The sequence below is a fragment of the Camellia sinensis genome, chromosome 2 (assembly GCF_055761805.1).
Source record: "Camellia sinensis isolate YWXY chromosome 2, ASM5576180v1, whole genome shotgun sequence".
Classification (NCBI taxonomy): domain Eukaryota; kingdom Viridiplantae; phylum Streptophyta; class Magnoliopsida; order Ericales; family Theaceae; genus Camellia; species Camellia sinensis.
The window spans coordinates 53475722-53498926 of NC_138962.1; the positions used below are offsets into that span (position 1 = coordinate 53475722).

Consider the following 23205-nt stretch of genomic DNA (forward strand, 5'->3'; position numbering starts at 1 on the left):
GATATGTATTCGTGACATCCTTAGCATCATGTGATATCTGTTAGCTGATACCTGGTATCGGAGGTTCCTTTATGGAACTTATTTCTATCTGCACTCTGTTACCCGTACCGGAGGCCCTGTCATGGGGGCTCAGCTTCTATTCCGTTCTGTTACCCGAATCCGGAGGTTCCTTTATGGAACTGGTTATTCGTAACCTCACGTGTATACGTCCTGTTATGTTCTGTTCTGTTTATGCTAATGGATGTATCACGTAAACTTAATCATGAATTATGATTTCTGTCTGTACATGATCTGGATAAACTATGATTTTGATATGAACTGAATTATGATTTCTGAATCTGTATGAACTCATTCATTGAAACCCTTTACTCTATTATTATTCACTAGGCTTTCGCTCACAGTTTATATTATGTATGTAGGTGAGCCGGCACATGACCAGGGCCAGAGTTGACGGCCTTCTGTTTCGTTTTTGTCAGCCAACTGTTGTGCCTCCCGAGGAGGTTCCAAACGAAGCCTGGAGCCATGGCTGTTTGTTTTTGTGTTCATGCTAGTCTTGTAAAGTCAGGTCTTGGGAAGTACAATTTGTGAATACCTTGTAAATATTGTGTATCTGGACTGACATGTTTATGTATATATATAAATAAGTTTTGAAATGTTCTGTCCTATGTACGTTATCACAGCTCATTGGACTTTGTCTATTTTGTATTATTGCTTCCGCAGCTCCTTATTATTAGCTAATCTATTCAGAGGCCTTTGATAATCCACGGATTACTGGCCAGTTACGGTGCTAAACCTACAGAGGCGGGTTTGGGTCGTGACAAGGTCAGAGTTAGCTTTGGCCTAAAGCTGTCGCTTAGGTTCCCACTCTCCATAGGCTTTGTTTGGCAAGTGGATTTTTGGCTCTTTTTTTAGCTAAAATTCACAAAAAAAAAAATGCTAAAATAGCCGATAAGACAAAAATGTCGCATCAAATCCATAATCATTTCACTTTTTCTCTAACAAATATTATATCAAATTACAAAAAAATTCAACTATCTTCCCAAATACAAAAATTTTAGCCTACTAAAATAAACAAAAACAAAAATAGACTACTAAAATAGCAAACTTTCCAAACAAGGCCATAAATTAATGAAAAAAAATGGCCCAATTTTTTTAAAACTATTATGCTAATTCAAATATATATATATCATTTGAATTTAAAGGGCCCAACAAAGTTTAGTGAAAAATTAAAACTAATAAATGGTTGATGTGATGAATTATTTAGCCTCCGTTTAGGAAGTGGGTTGGCTTTTTGACTATTTTAGCCTGGGGCTAAAAAGCCTGGTTTGGGAAGGACTTTTTGATTTTTTTGACTTTTTTTTGTGAGAGAGGAGTGTAATGATTATGGGTTGGATTTGATGTTTTATTTTTTATGGCCAAAATAGCCTATTTTGTTTTTTGTGGCTATTTTAGCCCCTAACCCACCAAAACCAACTTCCCAAACTATGCCTTAAAACTATTAGATAATTGTTTTTATCAAAAAAAAATTAAAAAAATTGATTGATATGGCGTATTATTTGAAATTAAGGGTGGTAGTTTCTCAAATGCGTAAGCTGTCTGTAGAATACAATTAATTATATCAATTACAATTGTTTAAGAAAAAAACTTTTTAAATTTAGAGTTGATTAAATTTTACTTTTTATCAATTATGTCACAAATAAAATTGAATAAATTAATAATTATATTCATTGAAAACCATTTAGTTGATAAGTTAAATTATACAAATTTGATTAGTAATTTTATAATTAAAAATTGAGAAAAGAGTGATATTTAAATAATATTTTGTTACAGTTTGTTTACTTTTAATTAATTTATTACTTGAGTTTAGATTATTTTAATAATTTTTTTTTATTGTTACTTTATTATATATACGGAAGTAACCTCTTTGTAAATACTATCTAAGACAATAGATACATATAATATTTTGATTACATTATTTTTTTTTTACAAAAATGCTTCGTAGCTCGAGATCCCTACGGCTCGAGTGGTCCGAAATTTCAAAACGACGTCGTTTTGATTTATTTATTTATTTTCTTCTCTGAAACTGGTTTGAGAACAGGTGAGAGAAAGAGATGAGGAATAGATAAGAAGAAACAAAAGAGATAGGGAACAAATGAGGAAAATTCTTGCTGAGTTTTGTTACTTTTTGTGAAAATTCTTGCTTTATGTATCCTGGATTTGGGTTGGAGGTAAATAATCGGATGATTTGTAACTTTAGTGTTCATGGGCATTTTTTGGAAAAGAGGACGACCCGCCTTCCATGGAAGCTACTCTGTAAGTGTTAGCCTCAAATTGAACACTGGGGTTTGTTAGTCATCTATGTTAGTCAAAACCACAAACACTTGGAGTGCAAAAGGTTGAAACTTAAATCAAAATCATTCAAATTTCTTAGCAATTCAAGTTTTTAGAATAGAGAATTAAAAACCCATACAATGAAACTGAAAGAAAATGTCAAAAAATTAAATACAATCAAGTCAAAGAAACAGGGGATAAGTCAAAATCATTATAATCAAAGTAAAATTTTCCAATTTTTTGAAATCAAAAGAGACATTTCATTGAGGAAAAAAGGACCTTGGATTCGTTGGTGATGATTTTATTACTAGCAGCCATTGACGAGTGATCTCGAGGAAGATGAAGCTTTGAGAGGGTCATAACCAAGTGAAGAATGAGGGAGAGAAATGAAGCTCTATGTGATGGTGGTGGTTTTGGAAATTTCTTGTTTTTGAGTTTGGGAACAAAGAGGAGCGAATGATGGCGTGAAGGGAAAGAGAATAGAGAGAGAGAGAGAGAGAGAGAGAGAGAGAGAGAAAGAGAGAGAGAGTCAAAAGCAAAGAAGGAAGGAGAGAGGTGAACGAAGAAGAGAGATTGAGCACAGTAGAAAGTTGAGTAGAAAAGTAAATTCAAGCCACTCGAGCCGTAAGGTTTTGAGCTACGTAGCGGGGTTGTTTTTTTTAAATATATGAAAGGTCCTCGATATGATGTCCGTTTTTTGCCTCGAAAATATGAGAGCCAATCCTGGGTAAGGATAGATATGGAAAGATGAAATGAAAATAAGAAAATGCTATAGGTTTTAAATTTTATACTAAATAAATAATTAAATGTCTCACATGGGTGTGGGGCCCACAAAATTGCGGACCCTACAACCATGTGAGACATTTAGGGCTATTTTGGGAAGATGGTTATAATCAGCTTTTTTGTGAGAGAGGAAGTGAATTATAATCTGGGAAGTGGATTATAACCCACTTTCCAAAAGGGCCTTAGTCATTTATATGGTATGAAATTTGGTATCCCTATGATTACCCATGAAAATATAGATGAAAGTTCACCCCTAAACTATTTGAGTTATTTTGAAAATTAAGTTAAAAGTTGATTTTTAATTTTTTTTAAATGTATAAAAATATAGAGAGGTAATACGATTTAAAAAAATTAAAAAGTCAATAAAATGACTTTGAATTCACATGTCAAAAGAGGAAGGTTATTTGAAATTAACTTAAAACTTCAACAAAAAAAAAAGAAAAGAAAAGAAAAAAGAAAAAAGTTTGAATCAATTTTAAAATTAAAATGTTATTATATCACTCTAGCTTTGGTCACAGAGGGAAGGAAGTTCACGCGCCTGTAAAGTGCGTTAGGATAGTTGGCGTGTCACTGGCTCTTGATGCTCTTGATATGGAGTTCGGATCCTCTCCTTGAGGGAGGTCCTTGAGTTCCTGCGGGCAACGGCTCAGATCAGCCGTTGGTCATCCAACGGCTGAGATTATTAAAAAAAAAAAAAAAAATTAAATATTTCGAGTTCCCGCCCAAACAAAACAACAACACAGCCAGCCTTACAGTCTCACTCTCTCACTCTCTCAGTTTCACTCAGCCTTACAGTCGATCGTGGTCGTCCACCGAACCTACCCTCACCGGCGAACCGGCGACCAATCCCAACGGCGACCCCACGACGACCACAGCTCCACCGCTTCAGCCTCTACGCTGCGTGAACTCCACCGCGACGACCACCATCAGTTCAGCATAGATCACGAACCAGGTTGGTCTTCAAACGTCTGAAATTAAGAAGTTAGGAGTCTGAAAAAATGTAGGGCTTTTAGAGTTGGAATTTTTGAAAAAATTTAGGGCTTTTCAGATTTGGAATTTCAAAATTAGGGCTTTGATTTGGGATTTTGAAACGTCTGAAAAAAATTAGGGCTTTTAGATTTGGAATTTGAAAATTAGGGCTGTCATTTGGGATTCCAACGGCTACAAATTTAGGGCTTTGATTTGGGTTTCCTCTCCTTCTTCTTTTTTCCATCTCTGTCCATATGCATCACATTGGTCAACTAGTGGGCTGTTTATCAAGCAAGACAGATTCATGAAATCAATTCAGCATTGCTCTTTGATCTGAAAATGCGCAAAAGATCCAACTTATCAGATCTTTTAATGTCCTAAATCTGTCTAGAATGAGGATTTGATTTTCATAGCTTGTATGAATGTTGATATTGTTTACAATCAGAAATAGGTATACCATGATTGGAGTGGGCTAACAAGAACACACAACTGGGTTTAATGCCAACCTTCCATTGTATGTTTTGTTAAGTAATAGAGCATCTCCAACCCTTCACCAGTTTTTTCGTCTAATTTGATTCCAAATTTGAGATCAGTTTTAAGCTCTTTTTCATCAAATTTAAATTTTATGAAAGACAAGGTGAAGAATTGGAGATACTATGTGATTTATTGTTGCTTTCACCTTTGGTAACCTTTGGCACAAAGCATAGCCCGCTTCTAACTCCTTGTATCGCTTCTCATAAAGTACCCTTTCGAAATGCATGAAGAATTCATTTAAGTTGAAATCCGAACGAATGTAATCTTTCAAAAAAGCATTAAAAGATTCACTAAGTTGTGTGGTACTCATTCCCGCAGCCCATGTTGATCTAACATAAGGCCATCCCCATTTTTCTTTCACCGTAAAAGTCAATTTCAACCAATGGTTTTCATGCGCATCATATTTATCAAGCATTTCCGCCCACTCTAATTTCCATTGATTTGCATCTTCAATGTGAAAGAAGAATTTATTTAGTACACCCTTGACCCCCTTATCTTGGAACAAACAGTTAACATGTTTTAATGCATTTTGCATCAAATGCCAAGTACACAATCGGTGACTTGTGTCAGGCATAACGATGGGTATGGCTTTAGCCATTGCAGCATCTTGATCGGTGAACAAAGTTTTCGGTGCCTTCCTTGACATAGCCTGTAGAAAGTTTTTAAACAACCATACAAACGATTCGGCGGTCTCATCATACAACAATGCTGCACCAAATATAACTGTTTCCCTGTGATGGTTGAATCCCACAAAAGATGCGAAGGGTCTATGTTCTTTGTTTAACTTGTAAGTCGTATCAAATGTGACAACATCACCAAATTGGGCATAATCCATGATCATTTGTGCATCGGCCCAAAACATATTGGTTATTTGCTCCTCATTATCTAATTGAACAGCATAGAAGAATGAAGGATTCTGCAAAGATTTTTCTTTAAAGTATTGCAACACATTGCCTACTTCCCCATATGCTAAACTTTGTTGTCTTTTGGTTCTTAAATAATTTTTAGAATCTAACTTCGTAAAACCAAGACATTGCCTTCCACCAGCTTCCCTACCCATGAGTTCAAAAAACTGGCCTAAACGAAGACCAGATTGTGCCGCTAAATCTAATTGAATTGCTTGGGTAGTGGAGATCTTTCTTTGTGATGGCAACATGTGGGCACACTCAGGTGATACAAGATCGTGGTTGTGTTTTTCTTTGAAATCAGTCACAACATATTTTCCATTACCCTCATGTAATTTAATATAAAGTCGAGCGTCACACCCAGTCCTAGTTTCAGCTCTAGAGTTTTTTGACAATGGGTCTCGCTTGTCAACCTTTCGAAATCCCTCCTTGTTGCAAACCAAAAGTCTATGAATAAGTTGATTAGTGAACTTGTCCTTCTTACAATAATCTCTTCTTATGCTAAACCCCATTCTTCCTCCATATGTATTATAAAATTCATACGCACATTGTTCAGAATCAAATATCATTCCCAATTTTGGCTTCCAATCACAGTCATTCTCAGGTTCCATATCGATATCAAAATGCAACTGAAAACCCATATAAATAAAATCTTAAGTTAATGATAGTTGAGCTTCTTAATAAGATTTTTGGGTTGCTTAGGTTGTAATGCTATGAAAATGAATTGAAATTGGTTTATAATTAACATTTATCTGGTTTATAGATAGGACCATATGTCATATAAGGAAAATTACTCCAATTAAGGAAATTGAATTATTCATAACTGGCTTATCTGGTTTATTCATAAGGAATTATGTGGTTTATTTATCTGGTTTATTCATAAGGAATTATTCATAACGAATTAAGGAAATTTATCTGGTTTATAGATAGGACCATATGTCATATAAGGAAAATTACTGAACATAGATAGAAATAGCAGTTAATAACACAAGCATTTCAGTTATTCATAACTAGCAGTCTCATGGGTCAAAAATTATTCATGAGATTCAATATAACATATCTACACACCAGTTAATAATTACATGACCCATGAGACTGCCATGTCTACAAAAGGCCCATAACATTACCCTGTTCTATCCAATTTACAGTGTGTTCTATTAACTGGCAGTCTCATGGGTCAAAAACCAGTAGTTTTAAGGTTAAAGAAATAGCAGTTTATGTAAGGTTCTAGTAATTTTCATGTTCTGAAATTGAAGGTTCATGTTTTAAGGTTCATGTTCTGGCCTATCAATTTTAACAAAAACTGGCCTATCAATTTTAAGGTTCATGTTCTGAAATTGATAGACCAGTCTATCAATTTTAAGGTTCATGGTCTATCAATACGAGTTTATGTAAGGTTCCAGTAATTTTCATAAACTGGTCTATCATAACCTTAGAAATAGCAGTTTACATAAACTGGTCTATCAATTTTAAGCTCTTTACAAATTACAGTGTGTTATATTAATTGGTAGTCTCATGAGTAACCAGTAATTTACAGTGTGTTAACCAAATAGCAGAACCTTAGAGAAAAGTTAAAGAAATCATAAAGAGGTAAAACACAAATGTTGTTGGGATGTAAGCCGTTGGGATCCGAACTCAGTTTACAGACTTAAGTTAATGTTGAGCAATTGTTTATCTTAATGTTGAGCAATTGTTTATAGACCTGGCTCAGATGAGCCGTTGGTCATCCAATTGTTTACAGACCTTCCTTGAGTAATTTACAGTGTGTTAACCAAATAGCAGAACCTTACAGAAAAGTTAAAGAAATCATAAAGAGGTAAAACACACCAATTAATGAAAACTCTCATTCGATTTCTTACCTTACTGTTCACTGTAATTTGTAAAGAGCTTCAGTCGAAAGCTTTGGCTGCAGAAGAGTACTCTGTACAGGCTGGAGCGGTGGAGTTCGACGTCGGTGAGGATGGAGTTCACCGTCGGTGAGGATGGGTTCGCCGGTGAGGATGAGGATGGGTTCGACGAAGGCTGTGTTGCTGCGTGAGAGCGAGAGTGGTGTGTGAGAGTTGATCCGAATCCCTCATCTGAGCTGTGTTGTTGTTTGTTTGGGCGGGAAGTCGAAAACACAACATTTTTGATTTATTTATTTATTTTTTTTTTTTTAATAATCTCAGCCGTTGGATGACCAACGGCTGATCTGAGCCGTTGCCCGCAGGAACTCAAGGACCTCCCTCAAGGAGAGGATCCGAACTCCTTGATATGGTACCTACTAGCTTGTTTTGATAAGAAAATAGCAGTGATCTTATAGCAATAGTCCTATGTTATTTGTTTCGTAAGCGAAATCGAGACCGTTAGTTGAATTAGAGATTTGAACGATGCTATAATGCTACAAGCAATAAACGAAATCTAGACTGTTGGTTTATAACTGCGTTCAGATTTCAATGTACGCTACAAGCAATCCAATTATTAAGGAAAAATCACAAGTCAGCCACACGCTTGATTGTAGAAAATCGAATTTACTTATGAGAAAATTAAATTTATTATTTTTTGTATTTTTAGTAAATTTTTAGAAATATTTTATCTATTTTTTTTAATTTTATAGATATACTTACTTTAAATACGCGTACAAAATATAATATTTATGAAAAAAAAAAAATTCAACAAATACAAAAAATATAAAAAAAATTCAAAAATTCAATATATTTTCGTATTTTATTGTATTCAATTAATTTTTTAAAAAAATTTGTACATTTTTTTTAAATATATTAAGAGTAAGTGGATCTAAAAATAAAAAAATGATTAAAATAATTTTAAAAATATTAAAAATATAAAAATACGAATTGAAAATTCAAAAAACTGTTGAAACTCAAAACTTTACAAGGTAAGTGTTTCTTTAAAAATTAATTACCAAATTATGAAAAAAATTATAATTTTATTATTTAATATTTATAAAATTTATCACTAATTTAAAAATATTTTTTCAAACATCTACTTTGTTACCCAAAAAGTAACCTAAGAGGGGGGTTGAATTAGATTTCTACAAATTAAAATTAATAATACCCAATAAAATTAACTACCAGTACAACAAATTATTAAAAAGCACAATGATGAACTTAGTAGTAAATGATCAAGTAAAATAACAATGAAGTATAACTAATGTACAAGGTAAATCAAATGAGTAACACATGGATATTAGATAGTTATAGCAGTAGTAGGAAAGTAAAGAGATTAGGTAAGAAGAGACAAATAGATTTATAGTGGTTCGGTTTCAACCAAGCCTACATCCACTCTTCAAGCTTCACTTGAGATTTTTCACTATCTTCTACCTTGGGTGCTAGCAACCTCTTTACAATCCATGGATTTTACATAGACTTTACAAGCCCAAACCCTTACAAATTTTAGGTGATTCACAATCACTCTCAAGATTTCAAGAATACAGAGTTTGCAACATTTTTACAAGATGAAATGGTATTTTTGCTTTCAAAGAAAGCAACAAGAATTATATCTCAAAGATAGATATAAAAATGAAGCTCTGATTTTTCTGTAAACCTCACACATGAAATATGGATTTAAAGCTATGCGGCTCAATGTATAATTTCTGAGAATAGATGTGAGTGATTATAGATCAAAGAATATTTTTAGATTTTTTTGTAATTTGTTTACATTAGAGGCTTTGATATATATAATGAAAATTATAGCCATTGTAGTCATTTGAATTTATAGCCGTTGTACTTCCATCATTACCGATTTAAATATCTTCCACTCCATAATTACAAATTTGAATATCTTCCACTTGAATCTTTTGGCCTTTTGAACCTTTATAGCCATTGTACTTCCATTATTACTAATTTGAATATCTTTCACTTGAACTTTTTGAATCTTTTGGCTTGCTGCTGTGCTAGACTGTTTGAACTTTTGTTTTGGACTGTTTGAACTCCTGATTTAATCAAATATTAAATACATTCTAACAACATTTAGGATAAAGGTTTAGGTGAGAAATAATAGGACAAAATAAATTTTGATTCTATTTTTATTTTTCAAATAAATCATCAAAATAAATTTTGATTAAAATATAATTAAATAAATCATCAAAATAAATTTTAGATTCTATTTTTTTTCTTTCAAATAAATTAAAACATAATTAAATAAATCATTAAAATAAATAAATCTAACACACTTAAATGAAAATATTCCAATTAAGAATGATTGCCTACTGTCGTCATGGATTTAGATTGTTGCGGTTTGCCATATGTCAATTTTTTTAATTATAAAGTATAATTAATAAAGGGTAAATTACACTGACACCCTTTAGGATTTATGTTTATTACAGTTTATCGGCTCACATTTGGGAAATTATATTGACCCCCTGTTAATTTAATTTAATTTAATTTATGATGATCATTACGGTGAGGGTGAAACTGTTATGAAACTTTAAACCTCAGGGGACAATATGTAATGAAACTTTAAACTTCGGGAGGGGAATGTAATTTCTAAAAGGTTAGGGAAAAATTGTAATAAACATAAACCTCAGGGAGTGTTAATGTAATTTATCCATTAATAAAATATATTTTTGAGAAATATAAAATGTTATTTTAAATAATAATTTGTTTGTTCATATAGTTTTATCTTTTTTGATAAAATAATAAAAAAATCAAAAATACTTTTAAATTCAGAAATTGTTTAGAATAATCTAAATAAGTATATTTTTAAATTTTTTTACTAAAAATGTGTAGAAAAATATAGAAATAATGTGACTCAAATAAATATATTTATTTAAATAAGTGCATTTATTTAATTTATGCCAAATAAACTCTTAATTTTAGAAGCCAAATTTAACCCAAAAGTTTTGTTATTACCACACGTTAAAAAATTTGAAATGTATATATAATTTTTCTTCACACACTTTTATGTAAGATGTATAAGTGTTTTAAATTTTAAAGGTACATTTTAACAAAATTCAAATATCAATACAAAGACAATTAAATACCATTATGGTGTGGCTACTGTGCAGAGGCACATGAGTCACTGCTATTCCGGCATTCGGGTTCATTTTGGGGTTAGTTTGGACAATTCAAACTGTTCATTTTTTAAAATATATCAAGTAAAATATACTTGTAAAAAATCAAGTTAATTGAATATCAATAACACTTTCATCGAATTGTATTTGTAATTTAGTTTTTTACTTCAAATCAAATTGCTATTTTATAGATACAAACGTAATTCGATAAAATGATTAATGATGTCCGATCAACTTGATTTTTACAAGTATGTTCTATTTGATATATTTTAAAAAGTAAACCGTTTGAAATTTTGAAACAGGTCCCGAAATTGGGCCAAATGCTGGCACATGATCTCAATGCTTTAAACCTTGTAACTATGTTGTAATCAATTGTAACGACAAATGTAGCAACAGCCAGTTATACTATATAAGTAACAACATCAAAGTTATATATGATCTGGTTTGAAAAGTGAAAGAAAAAACTTTGTTGAGTCCATCAAAAACATAAAACCAAATACAAAATCCGACAAAGTAAATCTTCAAACACATAATTTGATCAGAACTCCCGCCACACATCTGCATCATAAGTCCAATACTTCAAGTAGTAGGGACAGTAAGGTAATGATAAACCTTGCAAAAATACAACCGGGAAATGGCAACTTCAATTAGAAATTATTATCAACAATTAAAAATAAACTATAATAATGAAACTTACCTTACAATGCCATGTCCTACTACCAGTTCCTTGTTTAATGTTGAGGATTTAGGAGGTGTGATATGTTGTCAGCCAATTCATCATCAGAAACATTGAGATTCAAGTTCTTCTGAAGGTCATTAGTGAGCGAATCAACATTGCTTATGTTCATGGAAAGCATAGTAGAGAGTTTACTCGAAGCAGTGAATGCAGCTGAAGATGAGTTCTTGAATGGCGTAAATTCAATTTTCTGTTCAAAAGCCTTGTTGGCGACAAGGTCTGCACCTAGAAAATTTCATGGGAGCTCAATCACAATCACTAGATATAAGAATTGATTTTAATAACATGTTGATACTATGCAAAAACACAATTCCAATTAAGGAACAAGAGGACATCATGTGACAAAACTTTTATAACATGTACTTAAAATTGATAATGCATTACAGTTCATTTTACTAGCATAGAATTGGCTCTAAAATTGAAGGGAAAAATTAATTATTTGTTTTCTTTTGGTTATTCAAAAATAAAAATATGCATATTTGGAATGTCTTTAGTAGTGATATTATTAACACACAGTCAAAAATCTAATTTAATTATTCGGATTTGATTCTCCACTTCTTGCAATTTTCTTGTGTTTTTATTTTTTCTTCATTTCAAATAAACAGTATGAAAACCTAATTGAAAATTGCACTTTATGTATCCAACCCTAAGACTTTTGTATGGTAGAGCCATACCCAAAACTTGTTTGAAAAAATGGTCCAACATATCATTGCTTATTACACCATGTGTTTTTTTACAATCATATAGGCAAACAATTGAGAAAGTGGATGAGGTGAGGAGGTGGACCTTTGGATTGTTGGATATTTTGTTGACCTTGTGTATTCTCAGCTGCTGATGGGATTTGGACTCCAACAAGACGAGAGGAGTGAGAATAAATCTGCTTTAAGGATTTAGATCCTTTTTTACGTGAGGCCTGAAATCGAGTTTGAAGCAAGTCATAAAAACCTTCCATGGAATGATGAAAAAAAACATCACAATTAACAACAATCAGAGCACAATTGATTGAGCTATGTGGCATGACACGAAATCTTGAGGAACTAATAGTCAAGCTATTGCGTTTTATGCTCGTAGTTAATTTCAAAGGATTCATTTATTGGCTAACAACAATAAAAAACAACTGATCAACTAAATCAAGCAAACAAAATGTACCATTCAAACCTGGGTTTAGGCCTATATGCCTGGCCTAAGCCTTGACTTAGCAAACATTATCTTTTGACCCAACTTGGCTGTTTGCTATTACTAAGATAAGACTCTAGCCAAACCACCCATGAAATTGGGCTGGTGGTTATCGTTGAATTACTATGTATTGTAGAGAAGTCATTAAATCACCAAATTAATAAAACTATGTCAACCATCTTTTTATATTGAAATACTTATCAAGTTAAACTAATTACATTAAGCCACTTGAAAAATTGTGGTAGCTGTAGTTAGAATACACCAAGATCAAGCTCAAAGGCAATATAGCTCAGAGGCAAGGCCCTAAACTCAATATTTGAAACATGTGTTCCATTGGCTGCTATTCATGAAATAAGCACAAATGGGCATTGTTCATGATGCGCAATGAAATTACATTAGAAGCTCGCGTGAAGACACGATAGATATTTAGGATCAATTTAGAGTGTAACGAAGCAAGCATACGAAAAAATAAAACATCATAATAATCAATCCACATATATGTCCTCCATCTTATGTTCATACTTGTGGAGTTTATTAGTTGACACATACCTTTGATCTTGTTTTCATACGAGGGGAACATGTACTTTCGATCTCAACACGGTCATCAAAGTGAATGTTTCCCCTGCAAATAAATTGTATGAAGCAAAAACCAATACATTTGAGTGATCATAAATTACTCCAGGACAAACAACATGTCATGAAATTCATGGAAAGGCCTCATACTAGACTATGAGTTTTCAACTCTCATCTACATTATGATAACCTGTATTTAGCACTTACGAATATGCAGATTTTATAGGAGCATCATATAGAACAGAATCTCCATCTTTGACTGCAACAGAGGTTGTTTTAGTATCATTTTCTACTGCAGTTCGTGGCTTGAGCAGAATAGCTCCAAGATCAGTCTCAAAAGGAGTCTTTTGGTTATCCTGAAAAATGAGCTCTTCTTGGTCTGAGATCAAGTCGGAGAATTTTGATTCCTGAAGAATACTATAAAGTTGCCTTTGAAGACTTTCAACAGGCGATAGATTTGGAACATGACAGTCCAACGATGGTGGTTCAACTAAACCTGCAAATCATGAGTATATGATCAATATAGATGGGAAATCAAATCAAGAAAAAATAATCCATCTTTTAGGATTTCAACACTTAAAAAGTGGATAAAATTTGAGAGAGATCACAATATTCTTTGAAAATATGAGATATTAGGCATACTACTAATGCACACATAACAACACTACATTGAACCAATTACTTCATTTAAAATGTTTATGCTGTGTTTGGTTGAGGGATTTGAGTAGAGATTTAGAAAGGAAAATGGAAAAAGTAGGTGAAATGTGAATAAAATATACCTATATTTTATTTAGTTTCACATACTTTTTTCTTTTTCCTTTTCAAATTTCCCAACCAAGCAGAGCATTAAAAAGCAAGTGACCTAATAGAAGGATAAGTGGAACACTAGCGTTTTCAATGCTTAATCCAATACATGTCATAATCTTAGTCATTTAGTAGGGAATGATAGTAGCATCAAACCTTTTGAGGATCAATGGATGCCGTCCATATCAAATCCATTGAGGGGAAGGGATCTAAGCAGTTTTTTCCCTGATATGAGGGTAGAGCATTTTATCGATCAGGAACATAAATGTTGGCGAGAGAATTGGCTTCAACTCTTTTTTTACAGATTCTAGTCTTAATCATATTTTGGCCATTCATATTCCAATTACGTCTTTGGAGGATAAAGTGGTTTGGAGTCTTCTTAAGAGTTGGGAATATTCAATTAAATTTGGCTATAGACAAGCTTTGATTAGACAATTCCTAGATTATTGTCAGTCAGATTCGAATTTCTCGGTGTGGAAAAGATTGTGGCACCTCAAGTTATCTCCCAAATGGGTTTTATTTGTATGGAAATGTTTCCATAATATTCTTCCGGTGCAGTGGGAATTAAAAAAGAGGGAGGTGTTAGTTGACACTTTGAGTGCTTGATGTAATAATCAAGAGGAAACGCTTGAACATTTGTTTTTTGAATGCCATTTTTCACAAAGGGTGTGGCAAGGATCTGTGTTGGGTCTTGATTTTAGTATTGGTAATCCAATGTCATTTTTTATGTGGTTTAAGGGTTGGATCGAGCAAGTGAAGGACAATGAGATTATAGTTCAATCTGTGGCTGTTTTGTGGGCAATATGGCTGCAAGCAACGGAACAATTTTGTATTTAATCATAGCCCAAAGACTGTTGAGAGCACAATAGATGATGCACGAGAGTTCTTTACATTAGTCATAAATAATGCACAATTTCATTCATTTGCACAAGAAAATGATAGTTTTGATTTTGAGGCTACATATTCTAATGTGTGTGTTTTGCAGACAAAAGACGAAATCAGTGATGTCCCAGGTTCATGGACGACATTATTGATGTGTCTTGGAAGTCTTCAAACACTAGAGCAGGGATAGCTTGGCTCTGCTCGGATGGAAACAATCACAAGGTTATGCAAAATGCTGTTGTAATGTATCCCCTATCAAATGCAATGATAGCCGAAGCAACGGCTTGTTTGAAAGCCATTTGTTGGGTTGCTGGATATGGGTTACAATGCATTACAGCAAAAATTGACTACCAAGTTTTGGTAAGATTGCTGCAAAAAGTTTTAAAAATACATGTCTACTAAGCATATTTCCTTTTCATTTTGAAAAAATGTTCAATAATTTTTTATTAACAAATTACAACTTCTGTTTTTAGAAAAACATAAACATATTTATTTTGTACAAAAAAATAAAAAAAAAGTTGTAGACTTACCAAATCTTAGGAGTGAGAAAAAAACTAAAAAAATCATTCACCTTATTTGGTTTTAGAAAATTGAGCCAACTTTTTCAAAAATAAGTTTTTTTTTTTTATTTAAATTTTTTTGTTTTTAGTCAATTTGTTTAAACATTTAATGAATCTGTTTTTTTAATTTTTTAGATGCACCTAAACCTAGATATAATTAAAAAGTATAAAATATTTATGGAAAAAATCTTAAAAAAATTCATCAAATACAAAAAATATGAAAAAATATAAAAATTCAGTATATTTTCATATTCTTATATATTTATTGAAAATTTTAAAATAAATTTTTACAAATATTTTACTTTTTAAATGCATTTAGAATATAAAAAAAATTTACTAAAAACAAAAAAACATAAAAAGCAAAAAATTTAATATTCAAAAAACAATCAAAATCAAACAAGACAATTAATTCTAAAAATAAACAGATCCTACTTCATGATTCAATCCGTTATTTTTTAGTTACAACTCTGTTTAAAACCAAATCGAACCATTTATACATATATAATTTGTTAATATTATCAAATACATATACATATAACATGATATAACTAAATAATAATGTTTAGGTTATGGATAATATAAACCCTTCAATAACGCCCATCACTATTACAAGTTCCAAACCGACCCAACTGGAGAAGAGCGAGAGACAGGAAAGAATTCTCTTTTATGGGTATATCACTAATCTCTGAATCACTAAATAACAACCCATTTAAATTCTCATATATTCTTGGAATTATTTGATCTCATGTTGATTGCTCTGATTTGGTTTTAACTTTTATTGATCTGTTTTTCTTATCTGTCTTACCCTCATGTATGTTTTTTCTTTTATTGTCTGCTTTAGCATTTTTTGTTTGTATTTGATTCTCTCCGCACAATCTATAATTATTGCCTAAAATTAACTCTTTAATTATATGATTTATGTGGTTTTTCTATCTGTGTATTTTCAAGTGTTATATATGGATTTTTGAGAAAGAGTTAAATTTGGCTAATAATTGATTTTCTGCAAATTGAGTTTTTTTGTTTTTTGTTTTGTTTTTTTGTTGTGTTTTTAGTGAATTTTTTTAATATTTTAAGTAAATTTTTTACTTTCTAGATGCACCTAAAAAGTAAAATATGTGTGAAAAAATATTTAAAAAATTCAATAAATACATGAGAATACGAAAATATACTGAATTTTTATCGTATATTTTTTTGTATTTGATGAATTTTTTAAAGATTTTTTTTTCCCTATGAATATTATACTATACTTTTTAAGTATATCTAGGTTAGTTGCATCTATAATATTAATTTTTGATAAAAAACAAAAAAAAATAAAACATGAAAAATAAAAAAACTCAAATTTCTGAAAAGTGGGCTCAAATTTTTGAAACCAAACAATCTATCCCAATATTGTATTCTAATTATCAACAAAAGTAGGTTATAACCATTTTCTGGAATGACATTTATTCCAGAGTGCCTTTATAATCTGTGTACTTCTAGATATGGAAAATTTTGAGCAAATAAAATTTGGAGTAATAAAACTCTGGAAACTGTCACGAATTATGGGAAAATCTTGGAAAGATGGATTTATCATCCCTTAAAGATTGAATTCTAGCATTCCTAACCTAAGAAACATCACTCAAGCATTTCAACATTTAATCATGGGATTGGATGCAAAGTGAAGAAAAGGAACAAGGAGAAGCTTGGACTGTTAAAGAAAATGTAAGCACAGAATGAACAAATTTTATCACTTCTTCTCTTCTCTACTCTAATAACTAGTGTATGTAGGCATTCTCTCTCTGTTTCTCTGTCTCTGTCTCTCTCTTACACCCACTTATTCACCCACACTCTATAACATATGATACTATGTAGTTTATTTGAGCAGGATAAGTAAATAAATGTATTGCCCAAAAATTATACTTTACAAGGCTAGGCTACAACAAATATAAATAAGGCTGAGATATTTTCTTGACATTCAACTTGGAGCAAACGTGTCTATCATGCCCAACTGTACATGGTCTTAAGTTTGGTTACTCTCTGAATAGGATATCAGTAATTGAATTAGTATACCTCTATAAGTTTGTGGTGTTAGTGCTTTGTGGGTTTCTAAGTAATGGTGCTAGCAGGTTTATTGTCACCGTCCATGCTTAGATACAACTTGAAAGTTTAATTTTGTTCTTTAGACTTATTGAACACGGAGAAATTTGAATTTTTTGAAGTGCAGTCTAGCATGTAAGAAGGTAAAACATATGAATACATGTATATGTTTTGCTATAGACATTTGTATATCATAGATGTGAGTTATTTGGTTATATTTGTTCTTAGATGTAGTCATATTTTCTACATCTCCTGTCACCTTTGGTTTCTTGGTTTTCACAAATCTTTCCTTGCTTATGTTCAACACTAGAATGCTTCACACTGAGATTATGTTCCACACGCCTAGGAGTGCTACGATCGAATATATTACACCAAGATTATGTTCAACATACAAGTCTAGGAGTTCCGTGATTTCTTAAGGATAGAAACATATGTTGTTACTTTCATTATAATTATAGTTGTTTTTTTGGAAATAATGAGTGCAAAGGAAGGAATTTTATTTTTAAGTAGTGTTCCCACTAAATTTACTTCATCCCCCTAAGGAGAAATTTTTGGATCATCTCAAATGTATGCTCAAGGTCATGTGTAGGGATAGGGATGGCAACAAGGAAGATTGGGGGAGGATTTTGAACACCTTGTTCCCAACCTCATAACAAGGTAGGCGTCCTCGACCTTGCTCCATCTTGGATTTGATTTTGTACCCCATCCTTGCCCTTATAGGGGATGACTTTCCCAACTCCTACAGTTTTCATCCCACAGCCTTCAACATCCACCCGCCACCACACACCCTTCACTCCTTTCGTCGTCATGGCTTCACTCGCTCACTACTAGTTCACCATAGCCCCTTGACGACTTCTCAAAACCCCACCACACCACCATAACTCTCCCTTCTCCCCCTCTCCCTAAATCTATGACTACATATTTAGAGAGGAATATAGAGAGAGTGCAAGCAAGTGACACCACACCACCAAACCCCTATAGCCCCAAATCTCAAATCTGTTACAATTTGACACCATCACCCCCCTTTCACCACACTCCTCTAGCTTCGCCACCACACCACCACAACCCTTTGACACCACAACAACCCTTCTACTCTTCCTCTATATGGGCCAACTCCACCACACCACCACAACCCTTCACCACCACACCACCACCACCACCACCACCACATCCTTTTGGCACCACCATAACCCTTTCACTACTTCTTCCCGTCTTTGTGGCTCATCTAAAATCCCAGAACATTCTCATGATCTAAACCCCCACCGAGCTTGGAATAGTCGAGCTATATATAAAGGGAGAGGAGGGAGAAATCTATATAGAGAGAGTGAGAGTCTACTTGTTCAACTAGGGTGGAAAACCTAGATTGGATTGTGGTGAAAGGTGAAGAAGAGGAGGAAGAGGCTGACCGCTTACAGATGTATAACCTAGTTTTGTATAAAATAGGATTTTTGTAATATTGATAAGTATTGGAAGTATTAGAGGTATAAATATAAAAATATAAGAAAAGCAAATGGGACAAGGGTGCGGAAAACCCTTAAGATCGATCCTTACCCGTCCCAAATAGGTCTTTCTTATTATGGCTCAAATCGAACCCTAGGAATGGGATTTGAAAGGATAACATGGAGCTAGCTCTAGATGGGATGGGATTAGGCAAACCCAACGAGTTTAGGGTGTTTATAGAACTTAGCGTAGACCAAGGTGGTGTTCGTCTTTGTGCCCTAAGGAAGATATTTTGTTTATAAGAAGAGCAAGAACAATAAGTTTCACTAGTATTAGATAGGAAAAATGCCAAATAGCTACATCTTACTTTTAGACAACACAATTTCTCTCTTATATCTGATGCCAATGGGTCTATGTGAGTCTCACGTTAAAACATTGTTAAAGCTAAAACTTTATTAAAGGAGTGAGGTGTCAAGGCTCTGTTAGGACAACCATTATGGCCAAGCACTTGCTATGTTGGTTGGCTTCAATAAAGTGCAAGCCAAATATGGTTTAAATTTTAAATTATGAATGGTTGGCAATTGTAACAACAAAGTTGTCCCAATTGGATGACTAGCTTAAAGTTTTGACTTTTACTGAATTGAACTAGGCATATTGAATCGGTTTGCTATGGTTAATTATTGACGTTGCCTTGCAATTGCTCTGGTTTGTAGCAAGTTCTGAGGGGGGTTTATTCCTAATAAGCAGCGATAGGGAAGGGACACCCTATACCAAACCCAACTCACCACCATTCCTAGTCAGGTACTTATTATCATGGGCTTCAAAAATTATCTTTAAATTTTCAGGTAGAGTAAAGGCAATTTATTATAAAAACTAAAAATAGGAAAGAAAATTTTAAGGATTGCTTGATATACATAAATTAAGGAGGAATAATTCATGGTCTCTTTATATTAGCTCATTTGTTGGGTTAGGGTTAAGAGTTAATTTGTTGAAATGCCATGTTGTTCTTTAAGCCAATGTAAGAGTATTTAATACGAAACTTAGTCTATCTTAGAGGTTGACTATTTGAATAATGCTCTTCATAATCTAAATTTTCTCATCATTTTTTACTTATATTCAAATAGGCATTTCCTTGAATTTTTCAAAAAGGCATTAACGAGATATGCATATTGTTATCTCCATTCTAAAATTTCTTTTCTTTTCTATAACTTTGATACTTACTACTATGCTCATCGAAGATGTCATACCAATCATTTCTCATTATCATCAGGTTTATGTCAAATTTATACAACGGTGTTGTTTCCACTTTCAACCTTGTTGGTTATACTAAGAAGGCTGTGACAAATCAAGACTCATAACCTACTTTAAAGTTTTTGAATAGTACTGCTATTAATTCATGAGTTAGCATCCTACAATTAATATAATCTTAGTACTAAATGTTTCTCAATCTTCTTCAAAGGAGTAGTACACACCCTTTTTTATAACTTAGTCATTGCTTGGTGGTGGGACTTATTCAACATACTTTGAATATGGCGGTCACATGTATTCAACATTTAGGGGCATTGCTTGGTGCTATGGTAAAAACATGGATTTCCATGCTTGAGGATGAGAGCAAATATTAGTGTCTCCATTCTTACCACTCCTAGCACCCGTAATTACCGGGTGGCTATGAAGCACGGATACTTCAAAAGGGGTGACGCATCCGTATCGGATACTTATCGGATACCGATACTCCTCGGATACTCGCGGATACGTATCAGATACTTCTTAAAAGTATCAGATACTTCTTAATTAATTTTTTATTAATTTTGAAGTATCGGATACTTAATTTTGAAGTATCGGATACTCGAAGTTCTATATTACTTATAATATTTTGTTTAGTTCTTTGATAAGAGGAATATAGTGAGAGTTAAAGTAAAAGAATTTGTCAAATTGATGTATCCTTGTTGTCTCTCTCACTTCTCTCTCACTTTTTCACTCTCTCACGTTTCTTCTCTCTACTCTCACGTTTCTTCTCTCACTTCTCTCTCACTTTTTCACTCTCTCACTTTTTCACGCTTTTGCTTTTAGTTTTGGATGTTTTATGAATGTTTGAGCACTTTTAGGTTAATAGGAATCCCTCTCCTTATTTATTAATTTACTTTAAGTTTTATTTTCATGCATATTACATTATTAAAATTATATAAAAAAAAAAATTATGAATGTATCCTCGCTGTACCCGTATCGTAGATTTTCAAATTTTGACATATCGCCATATCCACATCCCCATATCACCATATTCGTATCCGTGTTTCCTAAGCTATCATTGATGACTTAAAAAAGTATATTTGCTGAAATTTTTATTTAAGAATGGTTTTTTGGGTTTAGCTAAGGTCTTGTGATATTCAATGATGAAGGGGAACAAGTTGAAACTATTGACCTTGAAGACTCTTAGTTTTATAGGAATCTTTCTTCTTTATCAAGTTGTCTTTTGCTTTAGGTTTTATTTTTATGCATACTGCATTACTAAAAATTGTTAAAATAATATTTTTTACAAACGTATCCCCGCCGTACCCGTATCCTAGTTTTTCAAATTTTGTCGTATCGCCGTATCCGTATCGTATCGTATCCGTATCCCGTATCCGTATCCGTGCTTCCTAGCCGGGTGGGGACTAACACTATGTAATGCCCTAGGTTATTGTAAACATACGACACATGTTAGTTTCCAATTTATAAAATGAATAAGTTGATTTTTAGATCACGTAGTTCAATAGTTTACAAATAGGTGGAGTTTGCCCTTCAAGGCATAGTTAAGGGCTCCAACAGGGGAACCTTACTTCATTCACACTCTGATATGATCTTGATTTTTAGAATAATAAAGGGCAAGACTTTAGGCCTAAGATATGGTAAATCCTATCATTAGAATAACTTATCATTAATATTTCAATTATTTGGGTAGTTGATTTAGGAAGTTGTCTTGTTGTCCTTTACTTCCTTTTGCATTGCAATGCTTTATACATAATTGTAGATGCCATATACATATGGCTTATGAAGGAAGAAATAACATAATTGCCTAAAGGCTTTGTGGAGGCTAGATTATCTTGAAGTGATCTAATTGGAGGTCCAATCCGCTCAAAGTGATCGATTTCCTTCTCTAGTTGTTCTTTTATTTTTGGATTGATCCTATAACATTTATTTTTGAATTACCCCATGGCCCTTTGCCTTAAATGGATTAGTTTTGATTCGTATGGGTAATCAAAAAAGGAAACCAACCATTGTACTCTTCCATGCTACAATTCATATGCCAAAAGATCTGATGTTACTTCACAAAATCGTCACCTCAATGATGTTACTATAATTTTTATCCTTTCATTATAGATTTTATTTTCTTTGGAAATCACTACAAATCTCAAATGTTTAGTCAAAGTCTCTGGCAATGCCATCTTTTTTGGCGCCCAATACTTTAGAGGAGAGGGGTCTAGAAGTAAGGATAAACAATGAATGCTTAGGCTCTGAAGAAAGAGATAAAATGGAATATTGCATTTGTGAAAAACCTTAAGAAGGTTACAGACTTCATCAACAGTAAAGCAGATTTTAACAGAGGTTTTCACTACTGCGGTTAGATTATAATGTATTCCCCGAATGATGGTTAAGTTATAGGGTATGATTTGCATACAAGAGTAGATTGAAAGCAGACTTAGGAGTTTAGAAAAATGAAATGAGGAATTGTAGATTTTTTTTCCTTCTTATTTTATGTATTCTTTTCATCTATATTGTTTACTGAAAAGAAGTGAATTATGTGACATGAAGATTCATTCGTTCCTCAAATGTATGTTGCTGAGTACGAAAAAAGGTATGAAGATTGAAGAGTGCCATAAAGAACACAATAAGCTGACACAGTTTCCACAGGATATATGTGCATGTGTGTGTTAGGTTCTTATGTAGATATACTTCACTATGTAAGATTGATAATAGATTTTCCAGCAAACAAAGCTAGCTATAAACTATAAGGGAAATGGAAAAACTAACAATATAAATTGTACTTATGGATTGGAAGTATCTATGTGCTTTAAGTTTTTTACCCTCAGAATTCTTTTTATTTATGCTTTCTATCTTAATGCAGTTGTACAAGGTTATTGTTTGTATCATCTTCAGAGCCAGCTGAATAGTGGTCACATCTTACAACCTTCGTTCCAAGTTTTGTCTTTCTGCAATTATGGGCTGAGAAGAAGACAATTTCTTTGATCTCTAAAGGTAATTTACCTGGTTGTTGGCTTTGATTATCCTCGGTACTGATTGTGGACAGAGAAATAGAGGTTGCGTTTGGTAGAGCTTTAGAATTATGATTTGAGAATAGAGTTATATTTTGAGTTTGTGAGTTTTGGAATTATGATTTGAGTGTGGAAAATTTGTTTGGTTATGAGTTTGAAAAAGAGTTTGAATTGA

The 23205-nt window shown here is 32.8% G+C and overlaps 1 pseudogene; it reads right to left on the minus strand.

Annotated features, from left to right (window-relative positions):
* Positions 1-4699: 4699 nt before the first annotated feature.
* LOC145813688 (protein FAR1-RELATED SEQUENCE 5 pseudogene) lies at positions 4700-6133 on the minus strand (annotated as a pseudogene).
* Positions 6134-23205: the final 17072 nt, after the last annotated feature.